Below are 24,803 nucleotides of genomic sequence, written 5' to 3'. Positions count from 1 at the left end.
CACACAGGTCCATAGTCAGGAAGCTGTGATTCAAACCCAACTCTGGAATATGGCAAAGTCTACACTCTACACAATCATTTCTGGCATTCAGCAATTAATGTGACACGATTTCTTATGGGTTTCTGGAAAATAAAAGAAAATATAGGTTCAACTGGTTGCCTAACTGAACTAGAGTGCTGATCACAGAATTTCTGGTAAGCCAGGGCAAAGTCCATCCTAGGCATTGTCAGGAACCAGACTTGAGTCAACAACTCAGATGGGAACAAATGAGGTCACAGCTTATAGTTTTAGAAGACAAGAATATAGGCAGAAGAATGTGCAGATGAGGCTAGGGTGCTAACACTGGGGAATGCATACACGTCTCAGCCATCTCATCAGGAACATAGGCCTGGCTTTGTCTGGAGTTCAGGGTTTAAAGCCCAGCTTGTCCACATCCTTATTTGTTTTCTAACGCACCTGAGCCCGCTCTTGGCCTCAGGCATCCAGGGGCAACTGAGGTCCAGAAGCCTAAGCCTTGAGTGGATATTGTACCTGCTCAGTGAAAGAAAGTGTGTGGGCCTCCATCCGCAGGCACCACAGGCGCCACGTGCTGGGCCAAGTCCGTGTCCCTCTGTGTGTTCAGCACTGGAGACCACGTGGGGCAGAGCATCCACGAGCCGGTGCTTGGACCTCCTCTGAGGTTTCAGGTGAGAGCCTTCACAGCCACAGAAGCCACGATCGTTTTTCTCTCTACACACTATGCCTTTGCTTTCCCCAAATCCCAATCAATCTTTCCATCAATGTGCCCATTCACTCAGGCACTCATGTGTTCATTATTCAGTGCGCATCCTTGATAGGTGGAGACGCTGACCGCCCCCCAGCTCTGGGAGTGAGCGTGCTAGCCCGGCGTCCTCTGGGGTTTGATGAGGGCCAGGCATGATTAAAGTCCATTGGAATTAAACCTGGATATTTGCTGCTGGGGTTACATGGGAGCAGCCTGAAAACAAAGTCTCAGAGGAAGCCGAAGCCATGCGATGCAGAGAACAAATGGGTCCGATGACGCCAGCCAACCCAGCTCTCCGCTCCCGACTCCCTGGCACATTTCAGTAGGCAAAGCCAATAAAGCCCTTTCTCCATCCTTTTTTTTTTTTTTTTTTTACTTTAAATCTGCTTGAATTAGGTTTCTTGTCATTGCTTCTGGAAGAATCCTGACTTATAAATTAGCCTTCAAGGGCCAGCTCATGGCCCGCTTCCTCCGTAGAACTCTTCACTCGGTGAAAGGAGAAAGCAGCCCCTGCCTGGCTCTATTGTGGATTGAGAGCCATGCTACTGTGTGCTTTCCCCTAATGCCTTCTCAATCAAATGCTGAGCTCCTGAACCAGGCAAGCCTCTCATTTTAGATTCTGGGATGCCACAGGACCTGAGAGTGCTGAGTAATAAATGCTCGGTAAACAGGACTTCCTGCTTGTTTACTGTCTAGCACACGTTTGCCCGCTCTGCTTTCATTCAACAGAATTTTTCCCAAACAAAATCCCTATCTGTCCCCTCACCATCTTTCAAAGGGAATATTCCACAAACTAGCCCTATTCATGCGTTCAATCAGTGGATATTTCCTTTAGCGCTTAGTATGTGCCGGACCTTGGTGCTGGATACAGGTGGCGCAGGTGTCAGCATGTCCTCGTGGCCTAGTTGGCAAACAAGTGGCCCTCAGTGTGAGAAAGGTCATGGCAAAGGATGAAGATGCTATAAGAACCCGCAGGAGGAAGCACCAACTCTAACTTTGATATGATCTGCCATGTGGCTGCTGATGCAGAACTGGAGACGGGATCTGGATGTACAGACAGGTGGGGATGATAGGAGGCAGAAAGAACTGATAACTTCAGGAAAAATTAGCATGCTGTTTGTATAAGGGAACATATATTGAAATCCATCTGTCATGGTCTCCAAGAAGATTCTGCAATATAAAATCAGTATAAAACTACAAGAAAAAATAAGCACTCACATGACATCATAAATAAATAGGTTTGGCAAATACTCACTGAATTGGCAATTTGTTACCAGAGGCCACAAACTCATGGCTCCCTTCAAATTTTAATTTAAAAACTTACAAATGCAGAGGAAAACATGTGCATTGTATTTCCAGAGGAATACAGCCCTGTGACCCCAGAACCTTATATTCTCAGTTTCCCAGGGAACCAAATCAAAGGAATCCATCTTGATATGCCTCCTCTCTCTGAAATCTTATAGCAAATTCATTCATTGACTGCTTCTAAAACCCTGTATATGTTAAGCAATATGTTAGATGACCACAATACAATGGCATATGTTCCCAGAACTTCTAGTCTGATGGCAGATCGAATCAGGAAACATTGATCACTTGCTACGCACTGTGAACCGATGATCATTTCTATGGAATGCCACAGTCAGTGATGACAGCCTGATAATATTCTGACTGTGCATTGCTTTGCTGTGTATATTGCAATATTTGCCTATCTAACACCTATGGGGGAAAGGACCATGCCGACCTTTTAGGGTCCTCTCACCACTCTCAGTCCAGATAGTGTGGGTGGGGCTGGCAAGCAGTCCTGACCCCTAGAAAGGATAGGATGCCCAGGCCTAGGCAATGAGAACATTCCATCACTCTGTCCGCAGCCATTGGGTCAAGGGAGAATGTGACCCAATATGGGCCGATTAGAGCCAGAGCATCAACCTTGAGAACGCTAGAGACAAACAGGAAACTGAAGATTGCTTTCCATTGGCTTACTGACCTGAGAGGACAGAAGCCTGAAGTCTCCTGGATCCACTACGTGGGGAGCATGCCCCTGAGTATGAAGCCACGGGAAGGGGACAGATTCTGTCCCAATGATTTCAGTAACCACTGCTCTAGTTCTGCTCACTGGAACCAGATGGTTCTGCCCTGACACTTTTCAATTGCATGAACCCACAAATTCCCTCCTTTGGCTTAAGCTATAGAAAAGAATTGCTGTCACTTGCAATCAAAACATCTTAATTAACACTGTGTTGAATCCACTCAACTCTGGGGTAATCAATTAAGGTGAAGCCATGTATCTTTTCCTGTGTCCTCCACTGGCCCTTGTCCAGTGCGCCCTGAAGGACCCACGCAGCAAGTACTCACTAGGAGGACGAACAACCCTGATTATAACTTTACAGGGTAATTCACACCATGTTGATGGAGCAGGACCCATATCCTGGTTCAAAATATTCTAGCAAACAGGCATCAGTGACTGAGTCTGGAGGCCATAAAGTTGTTCTTAGCTTTGTGGTTTCTCCCCAGGGCAAGCTGGCTCTGGGAAACTAATAGGTTCAGATGAAACTCACAGGAGAATGATTAAAGCAGATGGTAATTTACTAATAACCACAGTAGCTGCCAGTCATTGAATAGTTACCATGAGACAGACTCTAGCCTAGACATTTACACATCTCATCTCTGTTGCTGTATTATAGGCTCAGGAAAGAAAAACAACATCCCTCATCCATCTTCTCTTTCAGAAAGGGTCATGACAGCCAAGGATGGCTTTGTAAGCAGATGCCATCTGCTGATGCAGCCGAAGCAGCAGGTCCCTTACTTGCCGAGGCCCCTTCCACGGCCCTGCATGCTCTCCTTGGAGGGCATGGAAGGAAGAAAGGAGGGCACGGAGAAGGAAGGGTGCAGCTCTGCCCCAGCCTGGGGTCTTCCTCTTCGCCCTGGCGATGGTCCTGAGCATGGGGCAGAGTAGATAGGCTGCAGCGCTGTCTCTACACCACACCAGTGTCCAGCCCCTGTCTCTGACCCTAACAGGAAGAATCTGAACAAGCAGCTGCTTTGGTCCTGCTCCGTGTTTGGAGGTATCACACCCAATCTCACTCTCAAGGGCCAACTCACCCCCAACAATGGCGGGGGTTGGAGGGCAGGGTGGTGCATGGACCTGGCTAAGCAGCACCAGCCACTGAGGCAATAGTGTGACAGCCCGTGCCTAGTGAGACCCACAGGTGACAGTTGCCCAAGGTCATCTCTGGGAAGCAGCTCTGCACAAGCAAGAAATGGCAGGGGCGGTCCCAATGACAGCAGTGAAGAGTCCTGCAGGTGAAGGGGACTTCCCTAAACAACCAAGAATCCACAGCAAGCTCCACCAGCCATCCCTGAAGAAAGACTGAATTCTTCCCACTCACTCAAAAGGAAATAACATTACAAAACTGTTGTCATATGAAGAGGCAATCACAGGACATGAAGCCAAAAATCTGGAGAAAAAAATATATACTCTAGAGGTGTGTTGGGCAGCTAACTAGCAATAGTGTGCTATTTGTGGGGGGTTCTGTCATGACAGTGATATTTGTCAATTTTTAAATTTGTCGTGTTTTTTTCCCCATTCTAAATAAATTTTTATGCCCATTCCTCATTGTGTATTTAAAATCTGTACTTTTCTTTTAAGAGAGCACCAAAAATTGTACAAGCTTTTGACTCCACACAAACTGGATGTACCCTTGGCTTTGAGAAATCCGACATCAAAAGTTAACTCCCCATTCCCCAGCATGAGGCCTACATCTGTTTTCTTTATCAATAGAAATGCATCCCTTATTTTTAAACCTAAAGGGGGAATACTTTTGACTACTTTGTTTTTTTATTTTTATTTTTATTATTTATATATATATATATTTTTATTATACTTTAAGTTCTTGGGTACATGTGCACAACCTGCAGGTTTGTTACATATGTATACATGTGCCATGTTGGTGTGCTGCACCCATTAACTCGTCATTTACATTAGGTATATCTCCTAATGCTATCCCTCCCCGCTCCAACCACCCCACAACAGGCCCTGGTGTGTGATGTTCCCCTTCCTGTGTCCAAGTGTTCTCATTGTTCAATTCCCACCTATGAGTGAGAACATGTGGTGTTTGGGTTTAGCCTAACAAGGTTGATGAAGGTGAGAAACGCCAGTTCAGTACCTGGAATTCACCCCTGGGGCTGCAAGAGGGTGACAACCCCTGACAGACAACCAGTCAGAAGGAGAAGTGGAGGTGTCCAAAGAAAACGTGAAACTATTCCACGGTTGTATACAGGATCAGTGCTGAGGATAAGAACCCTCTTCCCACTACAGCCAGCTGATTAACTGCCAAGACAAACCTGGACTCCACCTAATCCAAAGCTATCAAGTGGTGGCCATTTCCAAGTTTCCCTACTCTACGTCCACCCCCAAACCCACTATCACCCAAGCCTGGGTGGCTTTCTGCCCTGATCTCCGCCATCAGCCACTGGCCTGTCCTTTCTGCCGCGTTTTCCATTTCCTCCTCCCACCCACAGCGTGGGAGGGAAGAAACTCCCAAACAGAAGCCACCTTAATCCTACTGGCCTTCAAGTTTAATTCCATGCATCCTCTCCAGATAACCTCAGCCAGCACCCATCAGCTTCCCTAGAAATTGCCAAGTCTGAGCTTCTGTTTATAAATTCCCCCCCAGCCTGCAAGGGACTGCTCTCTGTCCTGGTCTTCCCGGTCTCCTCCCTCATTTGCCCAGGGGCTATCCAGTCCTCTTCTTGCACAAGCTGGACATGTCACCACCTCTCCCACCCCCTCGTCAGGGTCTCGTATTGGTCCAAGAGTTGCCACACAGAATTTGAGTCCCTCTGAAGGCCCCCATTCTCTGCTTAAGTAGTAAGCCCCCAAACAGATGGATGTAAAAAATCAAGGATGCAGAAACACTCCATAGAAGTTGGTATAACTAAAATACTTAATTCATTGATGTGTCTCAAGAAGGGAGAATTGATAAAGCCATGGACTTAAAAAAAAAAAATGTGAACTCTGCATGCTTGTAATGCAGTGGCCAGCATATGCCCGATGTCCCCTGGGAGAGGGCCAGGCTTGGAGTCTGTTGGGATACCCTGGAGCTGGGCTATCAACTCCTCTGGGAGGAACTCCCCAGCAGATCCACCTGCTGCAAAAGCTCCTCGTGAGAGCAGACAGATGAGGGGGCCACTTCCTCAAGTGGGCAAGCAGCTGCCAAGAGTGTGATTTAAAGGATGCTATGAAGACACTGTGCCCCAAACATCTCCCTGCTATGCCCCCCAGCACACCCTGGCTGGAACTAAAGTCCCCATCATTGGAGCTGCAGGCACCCAGCCTTCTCAGTTACTGAGCAGATAATGCATAGATGTCTTCACTGACCTTCTGGTCCCCAGAGCCTAAATGCAGGTGAGGGGTAAAACAAGCACATTTCCTGCAAGGACAGGTGGGGCACACACAAAGAGTAGGATCTCACTCTGCTGCTTACTTCTGTTCCTTCCATTTTCTCCCCTCTGCCATGCCACATTCCACACAGGATTCAAGGCAGCGCCAGGCCTTTTCTGGCCTCCACCATCATGAGCACATCCCAGGGGTCAGCATGAAGAATGCTGTACCGGTCCCTTCAGAAGGTGACTGAGACCCAGTGCCGAGGGAGCCAGAAGAGGCAGGAAGGACACAAGAGCCACAGGGGCTGTGCTAAAAGCCAAAGGCTAAGATGGCCCAGGCCATGCCAGGGAGGGGTTATGAGAATAAAGAGATGTTATTTTGCAAGTCTCATCCCATGCTTTCTGTATGAGCCACCTCTGCAGAAGACCAGCCACCCCTTCTTATCTCTACTCTACCTCAAACCAGCTCCTACTTTGCCCCAGCAATTATTTCCCTGTATCGTCACTTTACACATCCAGTTCTCTACGGCCTGGCAGTGATTGTTGAACAAGAAAGTTATGAAAGCATTTTAATGATTTTAAAGACACATTAAAAATGATAAAAGGTGGAACACCAAATATTTGCATTCATGGCTATACTATCATTTTGTAATATAAGAAGTGTATATTTAATTTTTAAAAAAGAAAAGTCTGTTAGGAGAATATAGCACTGAATAACTGTAAACACTCCCCAGGGATTTGGAAATGAATAACATAGACCCTCTCTCTTTTTTCTAAAGAAATTTAGTAATTATATTGCTGCGAAATGCAAACTATTCGATATACTATCTGGCCACTGAAATTCAACCAAGAGACACTAACAGTCACCTGCTCCCTTTTGGAAGGTCTGTTACATTTCTACCTCCATAATGAGTGGATGTGTAAATGTAAAAGAAAAAAAAGTGTTGAGGCCACAGTTATGTGAAGCTCCTCATCCAAGCTCTTCAGGTAAGCAAATTACAGAAATCATTTTCCATCCAAGGGTCGAGGCTAATGCAATTAGCCCGAATCAAATACGACATGGAGAAATCACATATGCTGATGCTAGATAAACAAACTAAGCAAACTTTAACTTACCAAAGAACAAAGGGGTAAAATGATATTGAAGGAAGGTTATGTAATTTCTGTGTTAAATATTGGATAAGGTACTCACAAGCAGTTCTTTACACATGGCCACAGACTCACTTTTGCATATGATGCTATTCACATTGAAACATTAAAAATGCTGTTGATAGTTAATATATCTCTGTAGTTTGTGTAATGACATTAAACTGTTGTACTTTCTATTCACACTATTTTTAATTTTTATGCAATAATCATGTCAGTCAACCCAAAGATCCTAACTCAATTAACTATACATAGAGAATATTCCTGAAAATTTTATCATTAAGATTTTGACATATTTAGCACCACCTGATGGTACAAAAGAGAGATGGGAATGGGTCTTAATATTTGAACCACAGAAAGGGAAATTATGTCTTATTATATTAATGTATATGTTTTAAAACACAAAATATTTTGAGAATTTTAGGATGGGGCATCAATTTAGAAGATTTTCATTTAAAATCTATCAAAATTATATTTATATAGAAAAAGGAAAACTGAGAATAAGAATTCACAAATCACATCATTATTTCTTCATATCAAAACATTTTATTTGATAATCTAAGTTATAAAGAATAACCCATATACAATTATGTATTTAAAAAAAACCCTTGAAATGCCAAAAAAAAGTGCCAATAGAGAATACCAAATATCACACACGTTGCAACAGGATGCTTCCCAAAATTTGGACTCTTCCATATTTAAAATACAAAGACTTAAAATATGATGGAGAATTCCAGTTTTACTGTGAAACAGAAAAAAGCTATTTTAACCCTTTTGCAAAACCAATCGGCAAGTTGTGACAAAACTCAGAGGCCTAGGCAACCCAAACTATAACATATGAGGAATAGAAGCTGAGTCTACACTCAAACAGGAGAGAGGGTTCCAGGGCTACAGAGTTTAGACAAGGGTTAGAAGGCAAAGGTCCCAAAGGAAATGGCATACTCACAGAGTCAAATGAACCTCCGTTGTTGGGGACAGCAGGGAGAGGTGGGGAGTGGGTGGCTTCCATGGACGCAGAAAAGGAAAGCAAGACATGGTGAGCTAGATGGGAAATCTATCAGACACGCCATAAATGCAGGAAGCAGACTGTCAGTGAGGCAGGAGGCAGAAGAAATAGTATTATGGGCAGGGTTGCATCTACACATTTCAGATGACTTTCAAAGTAAAGGCTGGAAAGAATGCCCTCAAACAGGCTGTGTCCTATGAAGAATTCCTGCTAACGCATTCATGGCCCTGCCCTCCAGTGTGTCACTCTGCAATTAACTGGACCAGAAATAATTTGCTTCATTCAAATATAATTATAAGAAAAAAAAAAGCCAGCACCCAGATGAATGAAAAGAAAAAATATTGCAGGAAAAGAAGTAAATCTTACATAAACGAAAGACAAACATCAACTAGAAATATGTTACTATGGAGAAGCTCAAAAGTGTGATCTATAACATATAACCGTGTGTTTAAAAGAATTGAGCAAATCACCTTGACAGAATATGATCTCAAAGTAGCTGCAAGAACTCAGGAAAACTATATTTCACCAACAACAGGTGATAAAACGAGTTGGTAGTACTCAGCAAATATTTGGAAGAGAAATTAAAACCATCACAGAAACAAAAGCCCCACTGACAGCAGTTTTGAGGAATAGAGAAACTGGTAACCTAGCAAGACATAGCAATCAAAAGACTGAGAAATGCAATCAATCAAAATAAAGTTAGAATAAGCAAAGGTTTAAAAGAGCCAGAGAGAAAATGAAAGATAAGAAAGACAAACCAAGAGATCCAACATATGCCTAATTGGTATCTCCGAGATGAAACAGTTAAAATATGTTTATATTTGTATATCTCTAAATACATTAGGAAAACTTTTGAAAAATAAAATGTTTTAATCTACAGAATCAAAAAACATATCCCAGAGAAAATTGAGTCAAAAAAAATTTAAGAAATTAAAGACTAAGTGTATTCTATAAAGTAATAAAAGAGAACATTAAAACAAATACAAACTTTGAAAATTGTGGAAACAAACACACAGATAAGAAAATATTAGGTCACAAAGAAAACCTCAATTAATTCCTCAAATTAGAAATAATAAAATGCCCTGATCACAATGAACAAAGCTAGAAATTAGTAATAAAACTAAAACATAAAACTAACAAACAAATTCCTACCACTTGGAAACTTAAAGGCTTTTTCTCAATTCACAGTTAAATAAGAAATCAAAACTGAAATTTTGTTATAATTAGAAAATAGCAAAAATTAAAATGCTAATCAGTAGAACCAATGGGTTACATCTAGAGTGGAACTCAGAGAAACACCCATAACCCCAAATACATATATTAATAAACAGAAAAAACTAAAAATATTTGAACAGTTCATCCAAAGGAAAATAATAGAAAATAGATCAAGTAAAGTCAAGAATAACAGAAGGAATGAATTAGTAAGCATAAAATGTGAAATTAATTAGGAAACTAAAAAATGATAGTAATGATAAATCCAAGAGCTATAAATACCTGAATATATAAATATATAAGTTAATTCTTTTCTAACCTAATTTTAACAAATAAAAAATACACAAATAAACACTGTAAGACAGGATAAAGGGAGACATTTTAGGACTCATAAGAGATCACTTTACTGAATTCTCTGTAACTCTAAGAATCTGAGTAGGTGAAATTATTTTCTAGAAAAGATAAATCACCAAAACTTTCATCAAAAAATTTAGGAATTCTAAGTAGACCAATTACTCTAGAAGAAATAGAAAGAATTGTTAAAGTGCTAATACCTCCCCAGAGCAGTGAGTTCAGATAGCTTGACAAGAGAATTCTATGAAACCTTTGAAAAACAGAAGTCTCCAGCATTCTTTCAAACTATTCTAGATGGTGAAAAAATAAAAAAGACTCTTTTTTTTTTTTTTTTTTGAGACAGGGTCTTGCTCTGTTGCCCAGGCTGGAGTGCAGTGGCCCTATCATGGCTCACTGCAGCAGCCTCCACCTTCCAGGCTTAAGCAATACCCCGACCTCAGCCTTCCAAGGAGCTAGTACCACAGGAACATGTCACGACGCCCAGCTAATTTTCCGGATGTTTTGTAGATATGAGATCTCACTGTGTTGCTCAGGCTGGTCTTGAACTCCTGAGCTCAAGTGATCCACCTTTGCCTCACAAAGTGCCGGGATTATGTGTGAGCGACCATGCCCAGCCACCATTCTTTTTAAAGCAAGCATTATACTGATGAACAACAACAAAGAGGACCCAAAACAAGAAAATCTCATTTTAGAAGAACAATGAAAAATCCTTAACAGAAATATTAAAAGAACAATATATGACAACCAAGCAGTATAAATTTCAGGATATAAGAATTATTAAATATCACTGAATCTATTAATATAAATCATTATATCAAAAGAAAAATCAAAAGATCATCTCCATATGTGATGGAAAAGACATTTTACATAAGTCAACATCCATTTCTATTAATTATTCTTAAATATGGTAATAGGTAGATGATTCCTTAATTTGATATAAAAATATAACATTTATTTTTAAATGCCAATTAAATATGTGTTTGTGTATATTTAGTTTGTGTGGGTGTGTGTTATCTAAAAGTCAGACTTTCTAATAGAGGAAGGCTAGAAGCTTCCAATTTAGTCAAGAAAAAGGTAAGAAAGTTCATGATCACAACTACTGACTTTGTTTCACAGGTATTTGGCCATCCAACTAATAAGAAAAATACATATGAAGTATAAAACTTGGAAAAAGAAATTCAGATTATATGACTTTTAGCTTGGAAAATAAAAGGAAATCATTGAAAAACTATCACAAACAGATAATTTAGTAAAATAGCTGGATGCCTATTTTATATAAAGAAATCAATCACTTTCCAACTCATGTTCAGATTGATGAAATTCAATATGCTGCTATAGACCAAGTTCATATTGAACTTCAGCATATAATTTAAAGTGAAAATAGCAAAGCACTGAAGTATTTATACGTAGTAAATTACTGGCCAGGCACAGTGGCTCATGCTTGTTATCCCAGCACTTTGGGAGGCTGAGGCGAGTGGATCACTTGAGGTCAGGAGTTCAAGACCAGCCTGGCCAACATGGTGAAACTCCGTCTCTACTAAAAATACAAAAAATTAGTTGGGCATGCTGGCAGGTGCCTGTGGTCCCAGCTACTTGGGAGGCTGCAGCAGGAGAATAATTTGAACCCAGGAGGTAGAGGTTGCAGTGAGCCGAGGTCATACCAATGTACTCCAACCTGGGTGACAGAGTGAGACTCAGTTTCAAATAAATAAATAAATGAATACATTTGTGCCCTCCCCACCAAAAAAAATTAAAAATAAGCTATGTAGACACATAAGCTTACATATGCATAAAATATCTATAGAAGGAAACTCCTAACACTGGTTGCCTCTAAGGAAGGGAATCAGATATGGAAGGGAGGCCGCCTTTTCACTGTACTCTCTTTATACTTTTGATTGTTGTATCATATGCATATAAGAACTATCCAAAATATAAATAAAATATATTTTGACCAACATGAAGGAAATATATACTTACTGGCAGTGTTTCTCATTCCACAGTTAGTTCTTAAGGATTCTTATCTTTGGAGTCTTAAAATACTCCTAAAAATTCTGGGTCTCAAAATTTATATCTTGGAAACTGTTGAGAAAAACAATAACTATTCTAATCATGATTCTAACATTTAAAGTTGTTTTAAACTAAAAGCATAGCCTTATATCTTTTTATGTTGCTTTTAACCACAAAGCATCTTAGCATCATTATAATGTGACTGTGTCATCCATTGTGTGGCACTTTGCCCTCCTCAGAATGGAGGGAGGGAGGCAGTGGGTCAAAACAACGTGAGTCTGCATGGGACCTGCCCCCCAGATCACCAGGACTCAAGCCACAGTGCTGGCACCTACAAGCTGGTGACCCTGAGCAAATTCTTAACCAAAGTCCCCATTTATAAAATAAGGATGATCATAGCCTCCCTCTCAAAAGGCCGTTGCGTGGACATTGAGTGAACTCATTCTTACAGAACATCGCACAAGTTACCAGCCCGTGGTAAATGGTATAGACGTGCAGCTAGGATGGTTTTTCAGATTTGGGGTCTCAGCTCAGTTCTTTTGGAAAGTGGTATGTCCTCTTAGACGGCCCTGCTGAGGAAGATGAGCCCACGCCACTTGACTCTTTCAGTCCTAATTCCCCGTTTGTGGTTTCTTTGTGTGGGAAGGTAAGAAGTCTGAAAAGCAAGAAACGCGTGCCCTACTTCTGAGTGTGGCAAAAAGGGTACCCACAGCCTGTGGGCTCCTCCTATTTTAAAATTCTAATTCTCAAAAACAGAAACCACTGCTTTCTTCCATTGGGTCAGCGAGGCAGTGGATCACTTAGCAAAATTATTTTTCACTTTAGAAGAATCATGCTGATTTGTATACAAAGAAAAAATAGGCTTTTTCAATGCAGAGTAAACTTAACGAGACTGTAAAAAGATCATCCTTATATCCAAGACAGCCATTAAATTACAAACTACAATTACATTTTCTTCTACTACTAATTGTTTAGTGTTAAAAAGGGACCAAGGAAATAAAAACTTAAGAGTTAACTGATTCTCCTGCAAACACGAACTTAGCCTCTGTTCTGTGCCAGGCAATAGTGCTAATTATTGAGTATGGAAAACAATATCAGAGTTCATTCTTTTGAGCAGTTCAGCCTAGCACCCCCTCTAATGTGCCTCAATAATCAATGTTCTAAGATATCAATTAAAGAAGGTTTAATTTTGTATCATATTTGCATTTTGGAAAACATATCTTACTCAGATATTGTCTTTACAAATCCTGGTTTCTGTGTCGCTGAAACACCCTTTTCTACTTTTTGCCTAAAGAACAAATCAAAAGTGGGTCAAATGCCTTCTTCAGAAACTTGTCCCAATACCCTCCATGCCCTCATCAACTCCGCTAGGTTGGCTGGTACAGGGCCTAGGCTCTCTGGGGTATCCTTGCCATAGCCCTGAACATGCTCTGTTACCAGAGTCTCTCTTTCCTGAGAAGCCCCCGCTCCTTGAGGGCATAGATTCCATTGTCCTCATCACTATATTCTCAGCACCAATTACAATGCCTGGACTGCAGGAGGTATTTCATAAATGGTGGATGAAGGAATGAATGAGCAGTTTCAGAAACATTCTGGCTCTCCCTTTACCCACCTGGCTCAACCTCAGCTTCCCCCTGGGATTTCTGTGGCATGGCCACTGTCTTAGCTAAAGTCCACTAAGCACTGCTTACAGTGCTACCAGCAACTATACGCAAATCTAGAAAATCCTGACAATCGGTAGGACATCTTTAGGCCATATCATTCTCTAATAGATTCATATCATGATTTATAATTTGAGTAGAAACAGAACATTTGGTATTCAGTGAAAATAATTTGTTTTGGGAAAAAAAGGATAAAAATATCCAAGAATACCCAAATCGAGAGTAATAGCATGCAGATGTTCTTTGTCATGAACTTTACTGTCAGCGCACTGTTAGGAATTCCCTTCTGTCCTTGAAAGAATAGACTTCGAGTTCCACCTGAAACCGCAAAGTACACAAATGCAAAACCGCACACACTAATGGGTACAAAATCATCACCAAACCAAAAACAGGTAGTAGCTTACAAGATGACAGTCTGTCTCAGTCATTCTAGGCAAAGCCTCCCATGCATGGTTCTCTGAGCCGTTTGCATCTCTTTCCTTCTGTTGGTTTTTGGGCATTTTTCTACTCTCTTGATCATTTCAGTACCAGCAGGAGGGTAGGAGAGGCAAATAGAGATGAAATCATAATCCTCTTTCCTTCCCCCTCATGGTATTTATGATAAAAGGCCTGAGGGAAAAGAGAGCTAAATTTAAGAGCTGAAATGAGGGCTTTGAATAACCCTAGGGTTTTGATTATTCATGGCAATGGCTCTCTCCTGTTTTCACAGACATTTGATTCAAGTCAACAAGTGCATCCTGAGAATCTATTCTTTCCCAAACAAAGTGCTAGGCATTTTGAGAAATACAAGAGAACCAAAGATTTCAGCTCTGCTCTCAGGAAGTTTTTTGTCTCTTGAGCAGTACAAGGTTGACATATGTGAAATAACCATGAGCCATTAAGACAGTAAGGATAATCAAAGATCCAAATAAATAGAATAAATACATGTATGATGGAAATTCCCAGCATCAGTTGCACACACTCATACTGGCTCTTCTCTCTCATCCCCAGCTACACAATGGCTGATGAGAACTGGCCTAGAATCTTGTCTCCCTCTTTTATAATATATTAACACCAAGAGCAGCAATACACCAAAGTTCAAATATGGTAACAAAAATGATGACAATGCAAGATTTTTTACTAACAAAGATACCCTGAGAGCCTGGCAACCAGGCCACGCCAACATCGAAAGGAATTTTTTTGGTTTCCAGCACTGAAGCTTCTCACTCAGGATTCCAACAAACCACTCTCCCTGGTGACCTGAAGACCCAAACAGTCACTATCTCATCCCTGCCCCGTAAAGAACATCACACAAGGGCACTTGCTCTACAGTCGTGGTCAAATAGCCAGTGGGAACGCTTTGTTCCAATTTGGAATCTAATTCTGTGATACGTGTAGATTATAATACATTGCAATTTTTCTTCATTCTCTTTGCATGTAAATTAATCCACTGCACTGGAACTACTACTTAAAACAAAGGGTGTTGATTTATAGTCAGTCTCTCCCTCATAAATCACACCGGCAGCGTGGTGCTCAGGGCCCGCCGGGCTGTGCCAGCACTTACCTTTTATAAATGATTTGGGGTGACCTCCCATTGTGAAGCAGCCTGATACAATCCCATTCTCCCTTCCCACATTCACTTTTCCTTGGCTGGTTATTCCCACAGGGACTTCAGACCCTGTGTTTGCAAGCATGCCAGTTGTGTTCTGTTTTGTTTTATTTTTTACATTAAGGAGTGTCAAAATTAAAATCTATGGCTTTGCCCCCCTGTATTTGCTATCTATAGAAATACAGCTGTGCCTCTTGTCCCCTCCCTTGTAACCACCATGCCTTTCAGCATCTCATCTGGGTCACTTTTAGAGTCAGAAGTCTGACCTTTCAAGAGCCTAGAGTGCGAGGGGGCAGCCGGCTTTCTCATTCAGCAGAGGAAGCTGGCTAATAACCACAGAAGCTCCCCCATGAAGTGTTCTGTTGGGTCTTAGGGGAGAAATGCTCAAAGTCCATCATTTCCCGTGCATCTGGTTTCCCTGCCACTTTCAGATACCTACAGGAAGCCAGGCGGAAGGCGTGTCAAGGAAGCAGGGACTCAGGATAGCAGCCATGCCTGGGAGAGCTAAAATCAGCCCTCACCAGACCCTTTCCGATGGAGTAGGCAGTGTCAGGAGAGAAAACGGTGACAACACGTTCTTAAAGCCCAGGGTAGTGACAGCAGGTCCCTGAGCCCAGATCTGAAAACTTATTTATCTTTCCTGAAATCTTGAGCTGTTAAAGGTTCCTAGTACAATATGCACAGCAGAGCTGGGAGCATCCCCTGTACATATTGCCCTGTTGTTAACGGCTGTTATAATGGTAATGGTATTGTTACAAGAAAAACTTTAGATAAATTAATTCAACAGAGTTTAATTGAGCAAAGAACAATTCTCCAATTGGGCAGCGCTTGGAACCAGAAGAGAGGCTCAGAGAGCTCTCCACTCTGCAAGTGCGCAGGCAGCATTTATGGGCAGAAAACAGAAGTGTGGTACAGAAAGGGCCTGACTGATTACAGGCAGCCTTTGCCATATTTGAATGTGGTCTGAACAGCTGGCGTTCTGGGATTGACTGAAGTTCAACTGCTGTGATTGGCTGAGACTCAGTTATGATACAAAAGTATACTTCAAAGGTGGGCTTTCAGTGAGTTTACATACTAAGTTACCTTGCAATTTGTTACCTAGGGACTCAAGGTAGGGAGGCCTCCTCAGGCCACATTTAGCTTAATTTAACAGTGTCATTATTAACAAAAGTGAGGAGTGGGCAGCTTCACCTTCCTGTTAAAGGGGATGGGAGCCTCTGGTCGGCCTCCACTGGGTCACCTCGGGCAAGCCACACAACCTCAGCAGGCGTCACTTTATTTTCTAGTGCAGTGAGCATAGGGGCCATGTTTTAACTTACTTCTAGCTGTAAAGTTAAATTATTCTGAGATGTATGCAATCAAGGAAGATTGATGTTTATTAGGAAAGCACTCCCCCAAAAGTTTGGTGTAAGAACCAGTTAAGTGTTACCTAGTGGGAAACATTTGGGACATACTAGGTTTCCTTATGGCAGGCCTTCTCAGAACCTTTTTTGGGTCTTCTTTTTTTTTATTGTTTTCTTTATTTTATAGGATTATTTAAGTTACAAAAAAAATACATGCTCCTTATAAACAATACAGAGGTTAGTTAATTAAATATGGATAAACTCACCTTCGTTACTCCAATACCAGCCCCAGAGGTAAATAACACTAGGGTTTGGTATGTCTGCATCTTCCCAAAATCTCAGGTCCACCAGGACTCTCTAGGAGGAGGATGGAGCAAGAAACCTTACCCAAATTGTTTGACCATCCTACCGTTTTTCACATAGCATCTCACAGGTCTGTGTCTTGTTCTGGTTTACATATTAAGGGAAATCTTGAAATAAAGCTAAGGATTGCTTTTGATGGAATAAGATTCTTTTACCAAATCTGTAAGAAATCCACACAGGTAAGAGGTCAACAAAAACAACACTATTTAGACCCCAGATCACAGGACCCAATCATTCTTTTTTTTTTATTTATGTATTTATTTTGAGACAGAGTATTGCTCTGTTGCCCAGGCTGGAGTGCAGTGGCACAATCTCGGTTCACTACAACCTCCACCTCCTGGGTCCCAGCGATTCTCCTCACTCAGCCTCCCAAGTAGCTGGGATTACAGGCGTGCATCACCACAACCAGCTAATTTTTTTTTTTTTTTTCAAGACGGGGGTTTCACCCTGATGGCCAGGCTGGTCTCGAACTCCTGACCTCAAGTGATCCACCTGCCTCAGCCTCCCGAAGTGCTGAAACCACAGGTGTGAGCCACAGCACCCAGCTGATCCATTCATTTTTAATAAGATTTGGGAGAATCTTTAAATCACCAAGATGCCACAAATAGCTTCTCTGAAGGAGGCTCTCAGACCCAGGTGTCCAGGTTCCTCCCAGCTTGGGCTATCACTTACCCTGTGTGTCCTCAGCTTCTCCAAGCATCAGGGATGGAAGATGGTGGGACTCAAAACAACCCCTGCCACACACACAAAGGCTGGCAGAGGCTGACACTGTGATCATTAGGTTCCCAGCTCCAGCAGCCCCTGGCGCATAGCAGGTCCTTGGCAAGCACTGTTTAATTTGTGGAGGAATAAATACAACACTCATTAACAAAATGAGAAAACAGCTAACAAAAATGTAAGGCCCATCACCTGGCCTGGCCACTGGTCAGAGCCTCTGTTCTCCAGCTTGTAATATTTTACTTAATCAACACAAAAAAAACCTCTGAATTCACCAGTACTATTCCTGTTTTGCTGAGGGTTCAAGTTTGCGTGACTAGAAGTCCAAAATCTTGGTTCTATAGCCTCTGATTACAAGCCAAGTCATCACACTCCACCACAGTTGCCTCTATCCTTCCTTCCTCCGAGTCCTGCAGTCTAATCCTTAGGGATTGTGGATTGGGCACGACAGAGTGCAAGACAGCTGGATGCAGGCAGCACACCTGAGGTCTGGGCAGATTGAAGGGTAACTGTGAGGTCTTTAGCCTAAGTGAGCTCTCACGGGTTTCACTCTATCAGCATCCCCACGACACTGTCTATTTCATCCTATCTTCCATCCAACCTTCAGCCTATTCTCAAATGAAAGTGATTCCATTATAGTGGCAACCTTGGACATTTTCCAAACATAAATAGCAACATTAACACATCATAACCAAAAACACAGGGAAAATATTACTACTACTGTGTGTCTTCCCAGGTCACAGACTGAACTTGCTTAAGTACTGAAATACAAAATGTCCACGTTGGCCTCTAAACCATAGATCATTGAGATGCACTATCATTTATTCACTGAACATGTACTACAACATGTACCTGTGCCGGATCCTGAGTGAGACACCAGAGATACAAAGGTGAATAGGACAGGTGCCCTGTCTTCCCGGTAGTCACAGGCTGGAGAGGAGGCCAAACCTGCATTCAAACCATCACAGCACAGTGAGTACCAAATAGTGGGGGAATTAAACCCAGGTGTAGACAAAAACAGAATCAAAACAACGACAAAACATTTGCAATAAAATCCAGGAAAAAATAGAAAATATTTTTAAACTGAACCCTAGGAACTGTATTTTAGGCCCAACTATAAAACCTGCTCTGGTTTAGTTTCCGTAGACTTACAAGCTTCCATTTTCCACATCCAAATGTGCACAGAAGAGATTCAATACCTGTGAGGTTCCAGTGGATTTCAAAAGGCACTCACCTCTTGGTAGTGAAACAAAAGCTTATTCTGGCGAAGAATATCTCATGATATGTATGGAGAAGATTTCAAATATCCAAGATTAGACTGACAGATTAAATATTTGGTGTTGGAGTAGTATAAAGGGTTCTGAATCTTCAGAGGGAATGTTCTCAGCAGAGGACACAGCAAATTCAAAGTCCCTGCAGCAGGAAGGGGCATGGCCCAGTACAGAATATTAAGGTCAGTGTGGCTGGAGACAGGCAGCCAAAGGGAAACAAAGACACAAAGGCAGAGAGTTAGACAGCACGGTAGGTAGTTGTTTTAGGACATGAGGACATGTCATCCTTTTAGGACATGAGGTAGTCCTTTTAAGATATGAGGCATGGGGGAATTTCACCTTTTTTTTTTTTTTTTTTTTTTTTTTGAGACAGAGTCTCGCTCTATCACCCAAGCTAGAGTGCAGTGGTATGATCTCGGCTCACTGCAACCTCCGCCTCCTGGGTTCAAGTGATTCTCCTGCCTCAGCCTCCCGGGTAGCTGGGACTACAGGCATGCACCACCATGCCCAGCTAATTTTTTGTATTTTTAGTAGAGACAGGGTTTCACCATGCTGGACAGGCTGGTCTCGAACTCCTGACCTCATGATCCTCCCTCCTCAGTCTCCAAAGTGCTGGGATAACAGGCGTGAGCCTCCGCTCTCAGCTTATCTTTATTATGAATGCAATATAAATCTATTGGGATAACAGGCGTGAGCCTCCGCTCTCAGCTCATCTTTATTATGAATGCAATATAAATCTATTGGGAGATTTTTAATAGAGGGGTAATATGCTCTGATATACATTTGTTAAAAGGCCATTCTGGCTGCTTTGGGGGAAAGGAATTTAGGTGGGAAAGACTGGTTGTAGAAAGGCCAACTCAAGATTAAGAGACAATAATGGAAAAGTCCAGGGAATAGCTGGTATTGGCTTGGTCCCGGGTGGTAACATTGGAAATTGTGAGAATGGTGAGACTAGAAAGATACTTTGAAAGTAAAGCCAGTAAGGTGGGGTGTTAGATTAGATGTGAGGGTAAAGGAAGTGGTTTATCCTCAATGAACCCTGGGTTTTTGGAATAAGAAACTGGGTGGATGGTGATGCCATGAAGCAAAATAAGTTTTGAGGGATGAAAGTGGGAATCAACAGCAGAGCTTTGGCCTGGTTAGTTTTGAGATGACCCTAGGACATTGAAGTGGAGCTGCAGAACAGACAGTGATGTGTGAATGTGACCTCCTTGGCAGGGTCTGAAGGAGGGATATCTTTATGGTTCATCACCATGCATCCTTTCACTGAATCTGCTAAGCAGTGATATGGTGAGTCTTGTAGAGTAAATAATTATCCACATTTTCCAGGGAGAGCACTGAGGCTCAGAGAGATTGAGTTAATTCAACAAAAGCCGCATCAACAGGTAAATCATACCTCTGAGAATACAACCTCCACCAGCAAGTCTAGTGCCCTTTCTACTACACCACAAAGAAAACCACAGAGAACGTAGCAAGAGAGGGCTAAGAATAATCTGAAATTAGCATATCGGAAATTCCTGTTTTGATTACTTACCCATTAATTTAAATTTTGGGCACTAAACTCAATTATAATCATTTTATTATTATTATTACTATAATTATTATTATTATTATTATACTTTAAGTTCTGGAGTACATGTGCAGAACGTGCAGGTTTGTTACATAGGTATACACATGCCATGGTGGTTTGCTGCACCCATCAACCTGTCATCTACATTTCTCCTAATGCTATTCCTCCCCTAGCCGCCCACCCCCCGACAGGCCCTGGTGTGTGATGTTCCCCTCCCTGTGTCCATGTGTTCTCATTGTCCAACTCCCACTTATGAGTGAGAACATGTGGTGTTTGGTTTTCTGTTCTTCTGTTAGTTTGCTAAGAATGACAGTTTTCAGCTCCATCCATGTCCCTGCAAAGGACATGAACTCATCCTTTTTTATGGCTGCATAGTATTCCATAGTGTATATGTGCCACGTTTTCTTTATCCAGTTTATCACTGAGGGGCATTTGGGTTGGTTCCAAGTCTTTGCTATTGTGAACAGTGCCACAATAAACATACATGTGCATGTGTCTTTACAGTAGAATGATTTATAATCCTTTGGGTATATAACCAGTAATGGGATTGCTGGGTCAAATGGTATTTCTGGTTCCAGATCCTTGAAGAATCGCCACACTGTCTTCCACAATGGTTGAACTAGTTTACACTTGCACCAACAGTGTAAAAGCATTCCTATTTTTCCACATCCTCTCCAGCATCTGTTGCTTCCTGACATTTTAATGATTGCCATTCTAACTGGCATGAGATGGTATCTCATTGTGGTTTTGATTTGCATTTCTCTAATGACCAGTGATGATGAGCTTTTTTTTTCATGTTTGCTGGCTGCATAAATGTATTCTTTAGAGAAGTGTCTATTCATATACTTCTCCCACTTTTTGATGGGGTTGTTTGTTTTTTTCTTGTAAATTTGTTTAAGTTCTTGTAGATTCTGGATATTAGCCCTTTGTCAAAATGACAGATTGCAAAAATTTTCTCCCATTCTGTATTTTGCCTGTTCACTCTGATGATAGTTTCTTTTGCTGTGCAGAAGCACTTTAGTTTAATTAGATCCCATTTATCTATTTTGACTTTTGTTGCCATTGCTTTTGGTGTTTAAGTCATGAAGTCTTCGCCCATGCCTATGTCCTGAATGGTATTGCCTAGGTTTTCTTCTAGGGTTTTTATGGCTTTAGGTCTTATGTTTAAATCTTTAATCTATCTTGAATTAATTTTTGTATAAGGTGTAAGGAAGGGATCATTGTTAAGATGTCCTACTAGCTCTCCATTATCCCTTCTTTGAACTTATAATCAGGCAAGTGTCTATAAAAATTGTGTAAGACTTTGAAATGGACCAGAAAGAAAAAGATTGTAGTCTGTCTTGCCTAGTTCACCCTTCCAAGTTCTCACTAACTTTCCTTGTCTTTGAGCTATTTTACAACTGTAAACTGTAGAAAACTGATAGTAATGCAGGTGATTTGTGTCCATAGAAATGCAAATTGTGTTTGGTGGTGATGCACTTGGTTACTTCTCCTGGGATATTGACCAGTTTTGTATCTATTTGTAAATTTACTTCAGTGTCCATGATTGCCTATGTATGCATATTTTAAATTCTCTTTTGAACTGGTAGTAATATCTTATTGGTTCTTTTATTAATAAATGAGTTAAAGTAAAGCTTTGATAGCCATTCATTCGTGTTTGTATAAGTCATGATTTTAACACTTTTTAAAAATTATGTTTAACATAGATTACTTTTTAATAATAGAAATGTTAAAATCATTTTTAAAATGTTCCCCCAAATTTTGAAGAATTTATTTTTCTGAAATAAATTGCTTACATTTTAGAAACCACTTTTCGAATTTTAGAACTATAGGTCAATGTACCAGTAAATTACCTGTGAGATTTTCTTTTTTCTTTTTTTTTTTTTTTTTGAGATGGAGTTTCGCGCGTTGCCCAAGCTGGAGTGCAATGATGCAATCTTGGCTCCACCTCCCGGGTTCAAGTGATTCTCCTACTTCAGCTTCCCAAGTAGCTGGGATTACAGGCGTGCAGCACCTCGCCTGGCTAATTTTTTGTATTTTTAGTAGAAACGGGAGTTTCACCATGTTAGCCAGGCTCGTCTCGAACTCCTGACCTCAGACGATCCACCTGCTTTGGCCTCCCAAAGTGCTGGTATTACAGGCATAAACCACCTCACCCAGACAACTAGTGAGACTTTCTTATATTGAATAGTTTGTAGTGAGATTAAGGTTTCCATAGCCCACAGATCATGAATGTTATATTCAAACCATTTTCTAAATGGTTGTGGCCAGGTGCAGTGGCTCACACCTGTAATCCCAGCACTTTGGGAGGCCAAGGCGGGTGGTTCACTTGAGATCAAGAGTTCAAGACCAGCCTGGCCAAAATGGTGAAATCCATCTCTAATAAAAACACAAAAATTTAGCTGGGAGTGGTGGCACACACCTGTAATCCCAGCTACTTAGGGAGGCTGAGGCAGGAGAATCACTTGAAGCCAGGAGGTGGAGACTGCAGTGAGCCGAGATTGCACCACTGCACTGCAGCCTGGGCAACAGAGTGAGTGAGACTCCATCTCAAAAAAATTAAAAATAAAAAGTTTTTAAAGTGGTTGTGAGTCTTTCATAGCTGAATGCCAAAAACTATTTGCTCCTCACCAACCACTTAACTCTTCATTGAATGAAGAAGATGGGTTTTGAAGCAACTTCATACATCCATTCTGACAAAGAAGTGTTGTGTAAGTGTGGCTGCAATGATGGATAGGGGTTGGTGATCTAATGAACATTTTATATTAGAACAAAAGCAAATATCTCCTCCCCTGGGTATGAAGAACTGGCCACAGAAGATGGGAGTTGAAAAATTTGTAGAAGAAGCCAAAAGCCTATTAGGAAAAAAAAAGACAGACCCAGACATTCAAAATTGAGAATCTGTCAAGACTAATAGTGTCCCTGTCCCAAGATTCCCAAGAGGAATTGATCAGGAAGTCACTGAGAGTTTATTTGCTGGCTTGGACTCAATACAAGGCCTGAAGTCTTGTTGAGAAGGGCTGCTCCCAGCATAGCTTGTGCTGGTAACTCCTAAATATAGCCACCCAAGCACTGTGTCCTGTGGCAGGGAAAGCTTGGCTAAGCCTATCTGTATGAACTGTGGGAACTGTACCCTGGGAGGCCACACACAGACCACAATCTCAGCTTGTGCAGAAATGGAGAAAACAAGGGCATCAATACAATGGATGTGTGTTCACCGGGCTGTGCAGGACAGATCTTCAACAGTGCCGCCATGTGGTTGTAAGGAACAACTGTTAATAGTGGCTATTGAGCACCTTCCCAGTTCCTTCATGGCTGAGATTTAGAAGCAGAATTGACCGAACCTGCATTATGTTTTAACTAGACCTCATAAGAGATAATTTAAAAACCAGAATTGGAAAAAAAGCAGTTGACAACTCTTTATAGCTTTTCAGCTCTTTCAACTTCAGCTCCTGCCCTTTCGGAAGGACAGAGGAGAAAGGGGGCAGGAATTGCCATCTATTGCTGGTAAAGCAGGTAAGATTTGAGCCAGGGGCCCAGGCCCATCTGATCAGAAGCCCCTGGTCTCAGATTTTAAGACTCAGGTATTCTGGCCATAAGACCAGGAGTCAGTGACGTTCTGCCAAGGGTCATAAAACTTGGGACAAAAATGCAAGTTATGGAAAACTTTAGTTGCAGATATCTTTGCTTCTAATGCCAATAGAGCTTCTTGGGACAACTGAAAGATAAGGCTACATATAAAGGCTTTTTGAGTTCCATAAAGAAAGACACTAAATAAGTCCATGCCAAGCCAGCCCTTCAGATAGGTGAGCGGAGAACCAAGTCAGAGCCCCCAGAATAGACACTGGATGCCTACCACTGCAGTTTTCACTTCCACATGACCCAGAGTTGCACTTCCAGGTAGGCCTGGTGGTTACTGAAAGTGATCCAAGGTGGTGAGGCTGTTAGTCCAGGTTCTCCATTAACTTTGGCCCCACCTGCAACCATCGTTAGGTTAGGAGAGGAACTTCAAGTACAGACTTCACCCAGAATGAAACTAGCTCAAAGCAAGAAATTCTTAGTAACACCATCACCTCCTATTTCATATAGACTCAGGGTCCAGTCTCTGGGTCAAAGTCCCTTTTGTTTCCTTATGTGCCTTCCCAGTGGTCCCCTGTCCTTAGTCTCTGTAAAATGGAAACAATTAGATGGAACTCAGTAGCTCACTCAAAGTGTGCATGTTTTCTTTAATATCAAGAAGATCTAGACTTCTGGAGGGTTGTAGAACTAAAGCCAGAGAATCTTACAGTGATCGAAACTGGTCTAATGCCATTAGCTAAAAATCTTTCAGGGTTTTCTCTCTAGAGAAAACAGAAACCAGGCAATTTTCAGCATTTTTATCTGTCCTAAATCTATCCAAACAAATATGCTGGGGAGAAGA

General features: G+C 41.6%; 1 protein-coding gene across 2 annotated transcripts in view; it reads right to left on the bottom strand.

Annotated features, from left to right (window-relative positions):
- LOC100983714 (putative uncharacterized protein encoded by LINC00299) overlaps positions 1-24,601 on the bottom strand; it is a 94,524-nt gene extending 69,923 nt beyond the window's left edge. For both annotated transcript variants that reach the window (XR_008624432.1, XM_055108285.1), the window contains exons 1-3: positions 18,395-24,601; positions 13,936-17,654; positions 11,841-11,942 (exon numbers count right to left, since the gene is read on the bottom strand). The gene's annotated coding sequence lies outside the window, so the exon portion shown is untranslated. The remainder of the gene's footprint in view (positions 1-11,840; positions 11,943-13,935; positions 17,655-18,394) is intronic.
- Between the last annotated feature and the right edge of the window lie 202 nt (positions 24,602-24,803).

Source organism: Pan paniscus, chromosome 12 (assembly GCF_029289425.2).
Source record: "Pan paniscus chromosome 12, NHGRI_mPanPan1-v2.0_pri, whole genome shotgun sequence".
NCBI classification, from domain to species: domain Eukaryota; kingdom Metazoa; phylum Chordata; class Mammalia; order Primates; family Hominidae; genus Pan; species Pan paniscus.
This window is presented reverse-complemented; position numbering and strand designations above follow the sequence as displayed.